This window comes from Rhagoletis pomonella, unplaced genomic scaffold (assembly GCF_013731165.1).
Source record: "Rhagoletis pomonella isolate Grant_MI unplaced genomic scaffold, Rhpom_1.0 Rhpom_scaffold_00005, whole genome shotgun sequence".
Lineage (NCBI taxonomy): Eukaryota > Metazoa > Arthropoda > Insecta > Diptera > Tephritidae > Rhagoletis > Rhagoletis pomonella.
Genome location: NW_023458559.1, coordinates 75405443 through 75422465, shown reverse-complemented (window position 1 = coordinate 75422465; position 17023 = coordinate 75405443). Strand labels below are relative to the sequence as shown.

Sequence of the window (17023 nt, the reverse complement as noted above, 5' to 3'; positions counted from 1 at the left end):
AACATTCTCTGGGACTTATATATCCCCGCAGTATTGAAAGGGTTAAACTGGCTACACACGACGAACATCTGCGCGCACATGTGCGCCAACATGCTCGCTGTCGTTTGCTACAGACGGCGAGCGGCTCATTAGTGATTTTGTACTCAAAGCTTAAACATGGAAAGGAAAGACACGGATGATGCAATTGAAATACTTATGACTTTGGTTTTTTTTATGTATGTGTTACTTAAATTAATTTATATTTTACTTGTATGCAGAGCAGCTGAGCAGGTGTTCTGCGCAAAATTATTGTCGTCAGAGTTGGACTGATGGGGGTTATTTTTTCTAAGCGAGACCCAAGGCCGTCAACGCGGAAAGGTGTTCTACGCAAAGAAAAAAAAAAAACTGTGGATGGCGTAACCCGAGTTTACATTTTCTCTGTTAAAATGCTATGTTTGTCCCATTTTCGCCTCTGGCTCGGCAAGTCGGAGGCCGAGAAAATGGTCGACAGGGTGTTTTGAGGGCCTTGACCGCAAGCTAGACAAGTCTTTGCCGCATCTGAGTTCAGCCAAGGTAGGTAGCTGTTGAGCCTGTCCCACCACGAGGATCTGAGCTGTGCTAGGGTGCACTTGGCTTCATCCAGCAGTTGAGCTTGCTCAATAATGATAGATGGAGGGCGACCTAATAGACCTAGGAATTGCATTGTAGGTTATTGAATGCCACTTTTTATAGTGCTTCGTCAAACGGATGGTCTATGAACGGCTCGATGTCCAACCTTCCAAGTAAGACGTTTTAGACCCTGAACTCATCATAAGGACTGACGTTTAGTCATCCAGGGAGATGTAACAGTCAAATCATATCTGTCCAGCACTGCCCAAGTGAATGTATCCTTGACCACGTCGTAAATTTCTAAAGAAATTTTGCTTAGCAGAAGTGCTGGTCCTTGACCAGAAATAAATCGGGGTAGTTACGTTAAGTGTGGTCCTTTGCTTCCAATCGGTGCTGCTTGTCAACGAGCAAACTTCTTAAGAGCTGTGGAGTTTTCTATGCGTGTTGCCCGAGCATGAGCAACTCGGTGCTCTTCCCCTTTCCTCGTCGCCCTCTCTTCGACAAACTTCAAGTTGCCGCAACAAAAGTTTCCGTGTCTGAACCCAGACTCACCGAGCTTGCAGACATAGTTTTGTCATCGTCACCATAGGCGGCACTTTTCCTGTACACAGATACGGGTGCTTTCCATGATGTTGAATGTTATTTGATCTATTTTTCAACTGTCTGGTCTCAATTCGCGCTAAGAAGGTCCAGGAAATTCTTTGCAGTAATTTCATGTCCTTTTTGGTGTGCGTATTTGTAAGTGTTACTTCGATCTTGGAAGTTTTCGTATGTCGTCTTTCTTTCTAGGAAAACTTTTGGGTGCTTGTTCGGCGTTTAAAACTATTCGCACTCACGCATTTCGGGCAGTAGTTGTGTTCGTTTGGAAACGCCAGTAAGAGTACAACTCCTAACAAGCTTTTCAGGCGTAGAGAAGTACATCGGTTTCAGTCCATTAGCGGACCAGAGATCCCCTCATTGATTACTTTGGCATCGAAGTCACCATGCAAATCTGTTTTTTTTTAGGTCTTGCGGGGGATGGGATCAGCGCTTATATGACCGCTTCAAAAACTCAATCATGGGGTTGAAGTTTCGCCTTTTTGAGCTCGGCGAACAATTAAATTAATTTTTATTTTTAATATTGTTATTGAGCTTTGTACCACGATTATGTTTATTAATAACAATATTAAAAATAAAATGTTAATAAGCCATAATATCATTGCTAAATTAATTTTTTTTTCTTAAAATTTCCTAGCGGACATATTGTTGAAACTGCTCCCAATCAAAACTCCATATAAAGATTATAACGGAATTTCATTAACTGCCTGCCTTATTAAGTATTTTTATATGTAGACCTCATTTCGCTTTTGGCTTAATTCTCAACGTAGTTACAATTTACTTTCATATGGGGATTTTTTACGCAATGCATTGCCTAATTGGTAACCTTGAGATATTTTTACCGTCGCATTGCATGTATCTCTCATCAGTTGTTTTACTATTTTATCGCATTTTGTGTCATGTGCAAGTGTTGGCGAGAAAGGCCATCCGAGATGCGTCCATGCACTTGAAATAGTTTTCAGTGCAAGGACAACCGGCATGCGGCAAAGTTACAATTGACGTACTGACTTTGCCGGCATTTGGAAAACCGGTTCGGATTTAAACAATGGTTTTTCATACATTTATGTACATACATACATACATCTATGCATCGATATAAATACATATGTATATTAATGTATGTAAACATTTGAACACATACATATGTACTGTATCAAATACATACATTTCTTGGTGTTACTCATACGCCCCGTTGTTAAGAATGTATGTAATAATAACTTATCAAAGGGTGTTCCGCGTTTGGTTCAATAATGAAATTAGTAAAAGAATAATTGGGTTTATTAGCAGACAATTGGCATGTGTATAGGAAATGATGCGGCGATTGATGGCGCGCGCCGGCACGAACATGCATACATACACTTTTAAGTGTGCCTTGTCTGCTTGAAAAAATCTGTCAGTTGGCTAAAACACAGTCGATAAATAGCAAAAAAAGTAAAAAATACATGTTAAAAATATTCGCAAACAGCATGCCGCGTGCACTGAACAACGGCATCCGTTTATTAGTGTTAAGTGCGCGCCACGCTACTTTGTGTGCGAATTCGATACATTGTGGATGTTTTTGTTAAGTGTGTAATGTTTCGATGTCACTTAAAATTTAGCGTTTTTATCTTACACACATTTGGTTCCATATAGTTTTTTTTTATCGGTATGTCTAGGCTATCTTACAGCGCAAATATATCTCAGATATGAAGTGGCGATGATTCCGGTGGATTGCAGTTGGTTAAAAATAGTTTGGCTCTGAATTTGCTGAGTGTGGAGCAGAGCTTCGTGGAACAATCGAAACTACAACCTAAATGGAATTAGGCCAATAGGAAGCCCGAAAGGTCAGCGCGATTTTTTGTACTGTAGCAGTTGACTTAGCTTGCAGCGGCTAGACTAAGTTGCGCGAGCTATAAAATTATTTCAAAACCCGGATTATCTGGAATAATAAAAATACGCTCGTAGCTCATCGGGGAGTTCTTTGTAATCAACCGTCTGTTGTTGTTGTAATAACAGAAAGTTCTCCAAAAGAGTATTGTGGCATAATGCCGACTGTCGCGGTAACGCAATAAAACTTGTATTCTGGCCAACTATTGAATAGGTTAGATTGGGTTGAAGTGCTAGCCTGGTCGGTTGTCCAGATTGTTAAAAAAAGCGCAACTTCTGAATTTCGACTTAATAACAAATCTTTTAAAATTATTCATCACAAAATCTTACTCGGGGTCTTCACGGGCAAACATTTCATGCTACCAACGTAAAAGTCTTTATAAAATTAAAACCGTAAAGTTTTCATGTACTTAGGCCGAGTAGTTTTCAAATAAGTCGAAAAAATGGTTAAAATAAATGTCTGAGCGAAATTATGGGTTAAGACATATATAGTAAAATGTCATGGAAATATTTTCGTAGAACATTTTAACCTATTCGCTCGCGCCTGAAAGGGTCGTTTTGACCCTTACTTCAAGAAACCCCACAAAAAGCGAATTGGGAAGGTCGTTACAGGATTGATATATTCTAGAAAATTATTCTTCGAAAAATTTTACTAGGGGTCTTCTCAGTCAAAAGCTTCAAGTCACCAAAGTAAAAGTCTCTAAAAAATTAAAATAGAAAACCAAGAAATAAAAACTTGTTTTTTTACCAATTTTTTTTTTTTTAACTGAGTTTGGCTGTTATTCCTTCTTGGCATAGATTTTTTGCTTTAACTTTATAGAGACTTTTACGTTGGTGGCATAAACTTTTTCGGAAGAACAATTTTCTAGAATATATCAATCCTCTAACGACTTTCCAAACTTGCTTTTTGCACAATTTCTTGAAGTAAGGGTCAAAATGACCCTTTTAGGCGACCACTGGACCTATCTGAAAATAAATAACAAAATCGAGTTTTTTATAAATAAAATTAGTTTTTAAAATATTTTTTTTTTTTTATAAAATCACCTTTTAAGCTAAAAAGTCTGCATAAAAGGGTTTAAAAATATGATAAACGGAATCAAAATAATGAGATTTTTGGAAATATTTTCAAACCGGTCTAGCTAACGAAAATCTCAATACTTTTTTGCTGATACACCCAATGTGCAAGTTTTTGTTCAATACACGTACACATTTTGTACGAAATTTGGGCAAAAATGTTATTTTTGTTTGTTTTTTAACATTCCTCATGCTCTCCTCATACGTACATACATATATTTAATTAAAACAAAATTATATGCCTTACGTGCAAATGTGTCCATAAAATTTTTGTAGTACGTTTATATTTTATGTTTATCGTAAACTATGGTTTCGTATCTTCGCTTCGTGAATTACTGACAACTACCACAATTTTTGCCTGAAATTTTTTATATTTATTTACTAACTTTTTTTTTTAGTTTAAATTCAAAGTGTTTATTCATTTAGTTTTATTTTAATTTGCAATTTTCCAACTATGCTTTAACCGGTTAAGGACCGAAAATTTCAAAATTTAATTTAAATTGAACGTCTTTTTTCATTTGTTCTTATTTTACTTTTGAATTTATTTTCCAATTATGCTTAACTAAACTTTGTTGGGAAATTCGATTATGCTATTGGTTTCATGAGCACTCCAGCTGAAGCATCAGCAAATCTTTGATATCCGTTGTATTCCACTTCTTCTTGCCAGCATACTGATACACATGCACATAAATATTTAATTTAGTTTTACAAGCTTTTTTACTTTTAATCATACATACAAAATTCTTGTTTCGCTTTGCCTTTTACTTTGTGAATTTTCGCACATGGCAGCCACAGGCCAGTCATATATTTATATGTAAATACATACTTCTTCTTTTTTTCTCTTGTTGAAATTGTGCCCTGGGCCGCTGTCAGCTAAATACTAAAATTCTATATTGTCATGCTGACGCTGCGCTGTCACAATTCTTGCATGCACTGACGTCAGCTTATCAACAGGTACTTTACGGTACAAAGTGTAAAGTCCATTTAATTTATGTACAATCCAATTTCGATTTTAGTATTCCCGTAGCATCTGCTTTACTTTGGTTTATTTTGATGAGTTGTTAGTGGACTTGAAACTGGGAGCAATAAATTTATTTTAATTGTAACAATTTATTATATAGATTAATGCGAAAAGATTTGTCTTTCGATGAAATCTACCTGCCATTTACGGGTAATTTGTTTATTTTGAATATCACGACATTATTATTTTAAATTTCAATATGAATAATAATAAACAAGGCATAACAGGTTAGGTAGGGAGGTTGGCTTTAGTTTAATATACCATTTGTGGGGTACGATTGCTTATGATCAGGGAACGGATTTTTAAGACCTAAAAACTTATAGAAAAGGCAAAATAAAATAGCAAAATAGGTAGGAAAAGGCACTAGAAATCGAAAAAAGGCAAAAGAAGTCACTAAAAAAAGAAAAAAAGCCGAAAAATAATCAAAAAATGAAAAAAACATTTATTTGAGAAATGTTTATATTACAAGTAAAAAGAGAAAAAAACTACGCACTAGTTTCGCTAATATTCCCAATCAATACGATATTTTTTTTTTTGTATGAATGTCGCCAAACTTTTTATGTTTTTGTGACATCATTTCATTTTGAAATTTATAGCCTGTTTATCAAGTGTGTAAATCTGTTTTGTTTCTTTAGGTTTAGAATGGTTAATTACTTAAATTGCCATATTTTTCCATTTGATTAGTGAATAATACTTTTGGTTAGTATATATACATACATATGTACATAAACAAGATATAATTGCGCTTGAGTAAATCTCGCTAGCTTACAGCGAAAAGTTGTCAAGTCCGGGTTTACAAATTTTACGGGAGAGGAAAAAAACTTCTTACAGCCCTTTTTTCATGTATTTTACAAAACTTTGAATACAAAATATTTCATATTTAATGCAAGGGAAGACTCCGTACGAATCAGATGGATTCGATCTTTATTAAAATATTTCGTATTATATTGGCCTTATCGGATTTACAGTGCTTTCTATTGGACTTTATCTTTCATTAAATAAAAAACGAAAAGAAAAATAAAATAAAACAAGTACTTTCTCCTTTACAAATGAAGCATTTCTAATTTCTCTTGCTTCTTATATTAAAATATGAGTTATCAAAAAAGTGGACTTTTCACTCTAAGCTAGCGATATGTAGTGTACATATGTATATAAATGTATATATATATTTATATAATCACAACTAAATTTAAAATTTAATTGATTTAAAATTTTCACTTTTATACTTATAGGGCTCGGTAGGCAATTGAAAAGTAGAGCACTCTTTCGACGAACACCAGGGAGCGGCCAAAACTATCATTATGCTATCCGGTTCAGGCAGCTTATGGCTTCCAGTATTTACACTAAGTATCCTCTGGGTAGCAACGAACACCCTTTCGAAAGCGAGCTAATTGTGAGAAGACGAACCCACTTGCTCGACTGGTTAATATTCTCGAAAGACAAAGGCTGACATCACCGCTATTCAAGAAAAGCGATGGACGTGGCAAGGCAAAAAATGCTGCCGCGCAAAGGAGCGCAAATTCGGACTTTGATTTGTGGTGGGAGAGAGACTCCATTGCCGAGTACTGTCGTTCCACCCAGTGTACGAGCGTTTCACCAAAATCCGCTTCAAAGCGAGATTCTACAACATCTCGCTCATTGGCGCCCACTTCGTGATAAAGCGTCCAAGGATCTCTTCTATGAGCGTTTGGAGCGCATATACGAGCGCTGCCCCTGTCACGACATTAAAATAGTACTTGGCGATTTCAATGCTCTTCAACAAACCGGCATATGCGAGCAGTGGAATCGCATTTACTACGATGAAGTAGTCGGTTTTTAGTGACCCCGAACGAATAATTGGTGCGATGAAAAATGTTACGAAGCTGCTGAAGGATAAAGATGCCTCCTACGGGTATACTGCGGAACCTAGCACCGATGTTATTACCTCTATATGCTAGTTGGTGTCAGCGGGGTTCATTGATGTAAAATGGGCAGACTGGGCCATAAAGTCCTTCCAACCCCACAAATATCTAGTTTGGAACGGTATTTTCCCTGCCGGGCTGCAGTCAGCATATGACGTTTTATGTCCACTGCTTGTCTTAATTTTTTTTTTAGATACAGCTTTGCATATTACTGTTAGATACACTAAAGGGCACTGGCTTTTAGGGAATTTGCACTAGGCGTATTACTAGATATTGGGAGGACCTTCAATAATGATCTCCCAGAGGCTGTTATCCACGCCCTAACTCGCCTTAGGATGGATCACCCTCTGGTAGAACTTGTTCGTCGCTTTCTAGGAAACAGAAATATATATTAGGAGATGGGGGAGGTATCCGCAGCAGGATACGCAAACCTCGGCACCTTGCAGTGCGGTGTCCTTTCCCCACTCCTTTCGAATCTAACTCTGTTGTCACGCCAATGTGACTTGGTTCAAGGCGCCTTACGTGTCTTGGATACTCGGTTCAAAGAAGGAGGCCTTACTGCGAATTCGGCAAAAAGAGTCATGGTCCTTTTTTTTAAGAAAAATGAAAACCTTCTTTCTTGAATGGTACTACGCTGATTTTTTCTAAAGAAGGGCATTACTCTTGACGGAAAGTTAACTTAACGGCGTGATATAGACGAGCGTAGCAAGAAAGCCATAACTGACCTATATGCCTGTTAATCAGCGATCGGAAAAATTGGGGCTTCAAGCCTCACATTGTGAACTAGATGCACACAGGGGTTGTGTGTCCCATTCTGATCTACGTCATCACGGTTTGGTGGCCGTCCGTAGATAAATCTGCTATATATTTGCGGAAGTGTGTAAGTATATTGTAAGCAATTTTTAATCAGCTATAACTTTAAAACTATAAGTCACATGCGTCCAAAGATACTACGAAAAATGTAAAAATCCGATCTTTATACGCTCTACATATCCGCGTTCAGGTTATCGACATAGCGCTCAATGAGGGACAGTTAAATTTTTTGATTGAGAAAAAAATTCCACCCACCACATTGAACACTTACGAAATAAAAGTTCTTTTCACATTACGTTCCATAAAAGAGCCGTACGCTAAGAACGTGTGATTCAATAAACTATTTGCATAAACAAATTCAAATTTAGAAAAATCCGCTAAAAGCGTGTACGCACCATTTAAAGAGTAAGCACCATAAGTAGTGCTATAGCCTACCACAAAAGCAAATAAGTATTTACTTTTCCATATACACTGCACACAAAATGAATTTAAAAATCATACGGAGCTCAAAGTCTGCAGATACATAAGTCAGTAAGCAACCAAAGTGAAGGTATTGTTTAAGATTCCAGAAGCAATGCGTATTGCTCACAAATTAAATTAACAACTCACAACATACGAACGACGCCACAGAGAATCAACAGCGACGTCATCTGAGGCGGCACACAGTGTTATATTTTAGGAAAAAGAACAAAATCAAATATTTCGAGAACGAGAAGAGATAGCGAAGGAAATGTAACGGTATTTTTTCAGATAGACAATTCAGAAGAAAATCGTGTCCTTGGATAAAATAATTACCATGACATTCAAATATAGAAGGTTTTAAAGTTTTTTACTTTGGGTGCTGAAACCAGTATGCATTGAACTATCTAAAAGTTTTAAAACATGTTTTCGCTGTTCTTGCGTCAAAGGAGATCCCTTTTCATGGTTGAAAGAACCGAAAACGCCTTTTTAATACTTTTTTAGTTATTTACAAGCTGTTTTTAGGTCGAAAATAGACAAAAAATATAAAATTTCAGTTTTAAGAAAATTTTAAAGATCTGTTTGAACGAGAAATTACCTTCACCTTAAATCCGACCTTCAATTTTGGATTTATTTTTTTGTACCTAAAAACAGCTTGTAATGAATTAAAAAGAAAATTTTAAATGATTTTTTCTTTTCGCATTTAAAACTTTTTAAAAAGCACTTTGCAGATTGATTTTAGGTCAAAAAAAGAAAAAATCTAAAACCTTCTATATTTGAGGCTATTTTAAAGGTCAAGGTATTTCTACCATCCAACGAGCCAATTATCCATCTAAAAATCTTTAAAATATCGTTAAATTTTATTCACTTTCTTTTCTCGTTCTAGAGATATTTTATTTTGTCACCCTTTGTTCAAAAATGGAACACAGTGCGACTTAGCTCTAGCTAGGTTATGCGACTGTAATGAATGTATGTATCTGCTGCTGATTCGGTACTGTGAGCACGCACAACAACGGCATAATTAACTGATTTTGATATCAACGCGACGATAATGCGATACGCCGCCAGAAGACACAACCACCTGTACGAGTATATTTATAAAATACCTACTGTCAGCGCGCGGAGTGGTGCGCGGCTTTTGGCGCGCTTGTACATTTTTTATGTTACACCCCTTTTCGTATGTTGGATGGCATCTTAATTGCTAGTTAGCGCGCCGGGCAGCTCGCCGGTAGTCACATCATGCACCTATAAAATAATCTTATAAATCACGCCCCCTCCTTCGCCCCTTCGCTATGCTATTTTAGTGGACTAAATGCGAGTAAGTGAGTTATCGTTTCATTCTATGCTGTCTCTTGCTTTTTTTTGGTTTTTGTTTTGTTTTTATAATTCACTTTTTTTGCACATCTCAATTCATTGTGCGCTGCCCGAGTAGCCGCTGGTCATACGACGCTGATTCTATCTTCGGTTTAAGCCCAGTCTCGGTCGATTGTGGGGTCTGCTCTAGCAACGTTCCGTCACTTTTACTGATTGACGTCGCTGCCGGGGTTTCTCCTCTTCATATTCCTTCTCTTAAATGTCCGGTACGCTTCAGCATTCGCAGTCGCAGTTGGCGTTTCTGCTGCAGCTACAGCGAATGCTTAGTTGCCGCTGCTGTGAAATTTGATATAAAATAATCATAATAAGAATTTTCAGTCAGATTCTGATTCTGAGCGCGGCGGATGGCGCATTATACTTTTGCTGGCTTGGCAAGAATTTCTCGCTTATGTACTATTAACTCGGTGTATTTAACTTAAAAATTTGTGTGAAATTTTATTTGTTTACATTCTTCGGAAATTAACACACGTTTGCTCGGCATGATGAAAAGTGTAAATTTGCAATAATTTAACGATTGTTGAGAGATTTGCACTAAAAACACAAACGAAAGGAGAAAATCGGACTGAAATTATTTTCAAAAAACTCTTACAACATTGGCGAAAAATACCAGTTTCGTACTGAAAAATGTGTTTTAATATAAAAAACTGCTGACTAATGAAACAAGTTTAAACAAATGCAAAAAAAAGACAATTAAAAATTAAGAAATAAATTGGTGCTTCAGTTGAATAGTAGATAATATATAAAAGGATTTCTTATTGAAAGTAAAATAAAATAGAATAAAGTTTAGTACTCAAAAGCCGAAAACTAAATCCAAATAGATTGAAAAGCTTTTACGAACATATTTACATATTTACGCTTGATATTTGAACTTTAACGCCGTGATGATTAGAAATTACATTCAGCGCGCTTGATTCATATAAATTGACTTTTTCGCCTATTAAAAAAATATTAGAAAAGTGCAGGGTTTTAGTAAAAAAAGGTAAGTTTAGAAATTTAACAATCAGTATCATCAAAAAAATTAATAATAATAATAATAATATTTTTTTCCCATTTGTTTTAAAAGCTAGTCATTTTGTAATACATAGGGAAAGGCATTCCTCGAAAAAAAACCTAGCTAGCTAGTAGACTATAGTCTATGCTGAGCGAGTTTCTGAAAAGAAATATTCCGCCTACTTTTTTGAGTATTTTTTCTTGACCTTATTCTTATCATTTACAATTTTAATCTTGAGTAAACTGATCTTGGAAAAACCTTAGATGTCTTATTGAGAAGCACATGATTCTAGTGGTTGTTTTAACGGTAGTAATTTAAGATTAAGCCCTGCAAAACTCAATCTTCGTGTCTGCGAAGGAAGCTTTAACGCATAGTAATATTAGAAAATCACATCCATTGGCCCAATCGGAGCACACAGTAGTTCGACATACGCAATGGTGCAGCAGGTCGATGTATTCGGACATTGACGGCACTTTTTCTCACTCGAGGATTTTTAGTAATAATTCGAGTCCAGGAATGTTTCCCTTTACGTTACCAATGCATATTTCGAATATTGTGAACTTAAACTGACCACGGACTCCCCAAAACACACACAAAAAACTTTCGTTAAAATCGGTGCAGCCATACGCGCGTACAGAATAATTATATATACATATATACATATAAAGAAAGGGTAAAAGTTTCAGCATGTTTCGTATGGAATTGATTTTGTGTATCTCCATACCAAGTTCCAGCACTCTATAATGGGTACTTCCAGGCAAAGCGAAATTATTTTTAGCACATAGCTATCCTTGCGCCGGAAAACTCCTTTTGATCTGTAAAACAATCATTCACTTATGTTCATAAATATACATATGTATGTATGTATTAAAGGTTAAAGTTTGCATCATAAGTCTTTTGTACAAAAATGTTTCAGAAGCTTGTATCTTAAGTCTTTCTAAAGGTTGTTGACAGAAAAGTACACAGTACATACTTATCTATGTAAATTGTACATAAACGCAACGGCACAAAAAGTTTTTAAATGATTTTTTTCTAAAAAAAAAACGAATGAAAAGAGAAAGATACATATCTATTAAAGCTATTTGTAGATCAAATTTGTATTACGATCCTATAAATGGGAGTGACAGAAATTACATTAAAATATGAACGAATCGATATTATTGCCTATTGTTTGAAATATTTTTTCTAAGGGTTTATTTTAAATGATACCTTAGAATGTTGTAAAGGCAACATTAATTAAGAAACCAATTAGTTTTCAGTGTCTCTTCGTCAAGACTCAAGATAAATGTTGCCAAAAGTGGTTCTGCAACATTTAAAAAATACACACAATATACATATATATATATATTTTTTTTTTAACAAAAATGTTTAGATTATAAAATTTAAAAAAGAAATGAAATAAAACCATCAAGCAATGAGAAATATTTTTGTTCTCTTAATACGAAGTTTTGTAAACATTTATAAATAAGCAACATGTTTCATAACCGTCAGACCAAAACCAATAATAATATGCCGTCAAAAACGTTTTCGCCCCGCCTAATTTGACTCGATTTTCACGCGATTAGAAAGGTCTTTACATATTTTGAATGCAGTGTGAAAAAGTGGGCGTATTTCACCAATCAGGCAATCAATTAGCAATTTCATAGCTTTCTTACAAAGAGAATAAAGAAATATGTGATATTTTGAGGTTAGATAAAGAATAGACAAATCGTTTCTCCTCCGAGCAAAACACCATCAAGGCATTTCTGCAGTCGACTAGCTTCACTCCTTAGCAAAGCTGATCATTTAGATTCTACTGGGGAGAGGTTAAACGCCGGTTTAACAGCTTTAATGCAACCTGTTGGCAAGGCCGGTGTTGGTGTAAGTCAGCATCGTTAATAACTCAGCCAGATATGATAAATGTGTAGTACATATACATATGTATGTTCGCAAAGTTATTAACATTTGCCAATTTTGAAAAACAGAGTCCCAAACAATGGAATCAACAGATTACATATGTATTAGCTAAACTATTTAGTGTTGATTTACTGCTTAATTACCACATTAAATAGCGCTTAGTGGATGGTATGTATAATTTATTGTTCTATTGAACCGAGCATCGAACTATTGCGCATATATAATGTAAATTAGAGTGTACATTTAGGGTGGTCCAAAAAAAGTAAAGTCGGAATTTGAATGATTTCACCGCCTAGCATTGTTCTATATCGAAAAATATACCCCTGTTTTTAACTTGATATCAAAAAACATTTAGAAGTCGCTCAAAGCACCCAAAGTTTTCCATGTATTTTAAGTAATGGAAAAAAACAATTTTCCGTAGAAATGGTATGGAATTTTCCGAAATCGATACTTTCTGTCGGAAAACTCTTCTTCTCTTCAGGAGACTTCCAGTAAATATACTCAAGTGTTTATTTAACCATTTTTTAATACTAACTATTTTATAGGTTCCCTGAAAACCATAAAAATGCAATGAGGAGACCCATAAACAATCATTAGTATTACAAAATGATAAAATAAACAATTGGGTTATATTATAGGAAAACTCAAGAAGAGAAAAAAAGTTTTCCGTTTGAAAAATATTGATTTTTAAGAGTTGTACACAACTTCTACGAAACATTGTTTCTTTCCACAAATAAATACATTGAAAACTTTGAGCGCTTTGAATGACCTCTAAAAATTTTTTGATCTCGAAATAAAAAAACCAGGTTATATTTTTTCGATATAGAACAGTGGGTGAGAGCATTGAAATTACCACTTTACTTTTTCCACGCCACATGCATTTCAGGTCCACCCTAATGTATATACACACCTATTTATGTATTGTGTGTATGGTGAATTTTTAAATTTAGCGCGCACACATATTCTAATTAACAAAAATCCTGCTACTGTGTTGAAGTTAGATGTTTGCTTACTTTTCCCCCTAAAATAACTGGTTTTAACAAGAAATTGAGGAAGTTAAGTGCTAGATTTTTTATTTGGTTGCTATTTATAAAAATGCTTGCGAGATGAATATAAAATACATATATCAGAGACGACGATAAGTTGGAAGATAATAATTAAAAGGTTTACATTGAATTAATGATAAATGATACTTTTACAATTGTTGACATATTAAATAATTTATTTTACTTTACTTAAACTTTTTTCCAATCCCATCACCACTTAGGTATGGTTTCTCAAACTCAACTTTACTTAGTTTAGCCCTCTTTTAGACTTAGGTCAAAAGTTAGCCTACTTTTTATTCAGCTTATTATTGACTAAGTCCAAAAAATTGGCTAAACTATGTTAATTTGAATTGGAGAAACCAGCCCTAAATCTCTGCGGCTGAGTTTAATGGGATCACTGAAACCGTGAAAGACAATTTTTTGTTGTAGTTAATAGACCTTTCGCTAAATATGGTTCAAACAGCCTAATTTCTATATGCAAATTCAAATAGTTGCTTAACGCTTCGAATAATACCTGCTCACGTTGTTTGCAAACAAAACAAAACCTTTAGAATGGTAGTGACATATCAATGAGAAAATATCAACTCATTTGCAATAAAATAATACTAGTCTCATGGCGCATGTTTGATTACGTTCTGCTAGTTATTATACGAAAGCATTGACAATGAAATAATTTAGGTATCCATGTCACGGTGTCAAATAGTGTTCAGACATAAAATTATACAAAAAAATTTAATTGAAATACAAAATGTTGATTCTTTTGTAGCTGAACGAGAAATACTCTCAAAGATTAATTAGAGAGTAAGTAAGCAAATTAGTTGCTTTCTTTTCGGCTTGAAGTATTTTTTTGGTACCGTAAAATATTTGGTGTAGTTATTAAATCAAAAAAACAATGCCTCTAACAACAGTTAAGGGGAGAAATTTTTTGAGAATCACAATTTTAAATCTTTTCTATTCATATAGGTCAATACAAAGCCACATCATTGGTTGTGTAAATAACTACATACACTCCATTCCAAAGGACAGGATACATTTCATCAATACGAACTAAGTTTCTAAACGCAAAAACAATCCAAAAGGCCGATTAATCGATTAATATCTTGTAATTAATTGCAATTACACATTTTTTGCCTTGGATTAATCCCTTTGATTCATTAATCGAGTTGTAAATTTTAATTTCCATCCCTACTATAAACGTTTTTAGTTAAATCAGCGATAAAATTTGGTAAAGCAGCTTCTACTCAGCTATAGTGCATTATCAAATAGAATAGAACAACAATTTTCAGCACTTGTTCTACGTATGTATGCATGTGTATACATATGTGCATATGTATGTATGCGTTATTTATTTGCAAAATTTATATTATTTCCACTTATCGTCGTTTAAATTACAAAACCGCATAGATATTTGCTCAATGGAAGCTCCTGGTATCAAACCCTTATCCATTCATACAAAAATATCGATACTTAGATATAAGAAGAAGTGATAATTAAGGGAAAAAGAGAGAAGCGTTTTGAAATAAGGCAAGTTTTACTCTCTCTCTAATAAAATTTTTGGTGAACTTACATATGATGTTTTGGATTTTGTTGATATGCGGTTTTGTACTTTAAACGACGTTATAATTATTTCACAACATTTTTGCTTTTAAGCCTTCCATTCTAATAAATATTACTGCCAATACTTAAAAGTATTAATAGATATTTTTTTCGCAATCATGTGCGAAGTCGCTCGTAAAAATTAATAAATATTCGCAAAACAAACTTTTTGAAAACCGAGAAAAGGTCAAAGTTCGAAAAAGACATTATTTTAAAATTTAAATAAGTACATATGTATATGTATGTGCTATATAGTATACCAAGAAAAAACTTATTCACCCCATTCATATTGCCGTTGCTCCAGTGACAGCGGTTCCTTGTCTAACTGCAGACAATTCTGCCTAGTCATGCCTATAACTTCATTATGAGGTAGAAATTCAAAAATTTCCCAAATATTTATGTAAATCGCAATTTCTATCCAAATAAAAACTAAAAAGCATAAAATATGTAGAAAGTAGAAGAAGAAATTAAAAAAAAAAAACAAACAAGCGATTGTTTTTTCTAATTAGCGACATTAGAACGTGATCGGCCAGCGGATGAGCAAAACATGCGCAAATTCTTGCTCGTATTATTTTGCTAGCTACAGTTTGGCTAAAGACCGCACCTTCTTTAAAGCTTTCAAACGTTTTGTGAACGAGAAAACATAAGCACCCAATAGCCTAAAAACACGAAAGACAATTGGTTTATTTGTAAACGATGATTTCTTTAGTCTAATATCGGTTAAGGGGAATCAGTAATTTTTAAACTAAAAAATTGAACATTGCATTGCATACAGTTACTTAATTATTCATATCTGAAGTATTTTAATTAACTTAATTTAGTGTTTAATGGATTGCGCCGCTCTTCTGTTTTTGCTGTCATTAGGTCGCTGGGGTTAATAAACTTGCGCAGTTTTCTTGTTTTTTTTTTATTTTCGTAGTTATTTTCGTGTTTCTAGCAATTAAACTTGTTTTTATTTTGTTTTTTTTTCGTTTTTTTTTTGTACTGCTTGGCGCGAACATCATGAATTTGTATTGTCGGAAGTGATACTTTACCTGTTTTGTTTTATGACTACTTTTTGTTATTCTTTGTATGCTATTTATGGAAAGTGATGAAATGGGCACACTTTTGCTTTCATTTGTAGTTTAAAATTTGTTCCAAATTTGTTGCAGGTTATTGTCTTCCTGTCGCAAAATGGAAGCATTAATGCATATTTAGGTCAAGGTTGATCTACGAAAACGATGTATTGCTTTAAAGTACTTGTTTAAAGTATGAATAAGATGAAAAATTAATAAAATATTAATTTCATTTTAATTTTAAAAATACTGTTAATCTGCGAGTAAGCAATTCACAAACCTTGCTTATCGAACGCATGATAATAGGCCAAGAAATAAGGGCAGGATTAGGTGAATAAAAAATACAAATGTTACTGGTCAGGGGTACCGCTTCGGTGGAACATAGCAGTAGGCAGCCTCCTTCACGAACTTGAAGATATTGGTGTGAATACGCGCACGATATTGCAATAGTTGTCTCAGATTAATACTTCTCAATATTAGGCAATCTAATTCAAAGTTCTCACAACAAACTCTGCACTTTGTGTGACCGGCGAGGTATGAGAATCCTGAAAATATGGACCTCTTAGTAAGGGAAGAGACCAAATATCTAAGTCTCAGGAGGTAGTTGCACCTTAGGGTATGGACGTATATAGGTTAAGCAATGTTTCAGTTTCTATTGAAGATCATCTGTTTGGCCGGTAATGGGAGAAGGCTGTCTGAACTGTGTGCCTTTTGTTCTCTTGGGGAACACGATTTCTCTATTTTTT

The 17023-nt window shown here is 34.6% G+C and overlaps 2 protein-coding genes across 4 annotated transcripts in view; both read left to right on the top strand.

The window, feature by feature from the left end:
* The window catches only part of LOC118739561 (ADP-dependent glucokinase-like), a 271958-nt gene that overhangs the window by 8552 nt on the left and 246383 nt on the right, over positions 1-17023 (top strand). The window lies entirely within an intron of this gene.
* Positions 9843-17023, top strand: part of LOC118739564 (phospholipase B1, membrane-associated-like) — a 9708-nt gene continuing 2527 nt past the window's right edge. The window contains exon 1 of the mRNA XM_036470958.1: positions 9843-10672. The gene's annotated coding sequence lies outside the window, so the exon portion shown is untranslated. The remainder of the gene's footprint in view (positions 10673-17023) is intronic.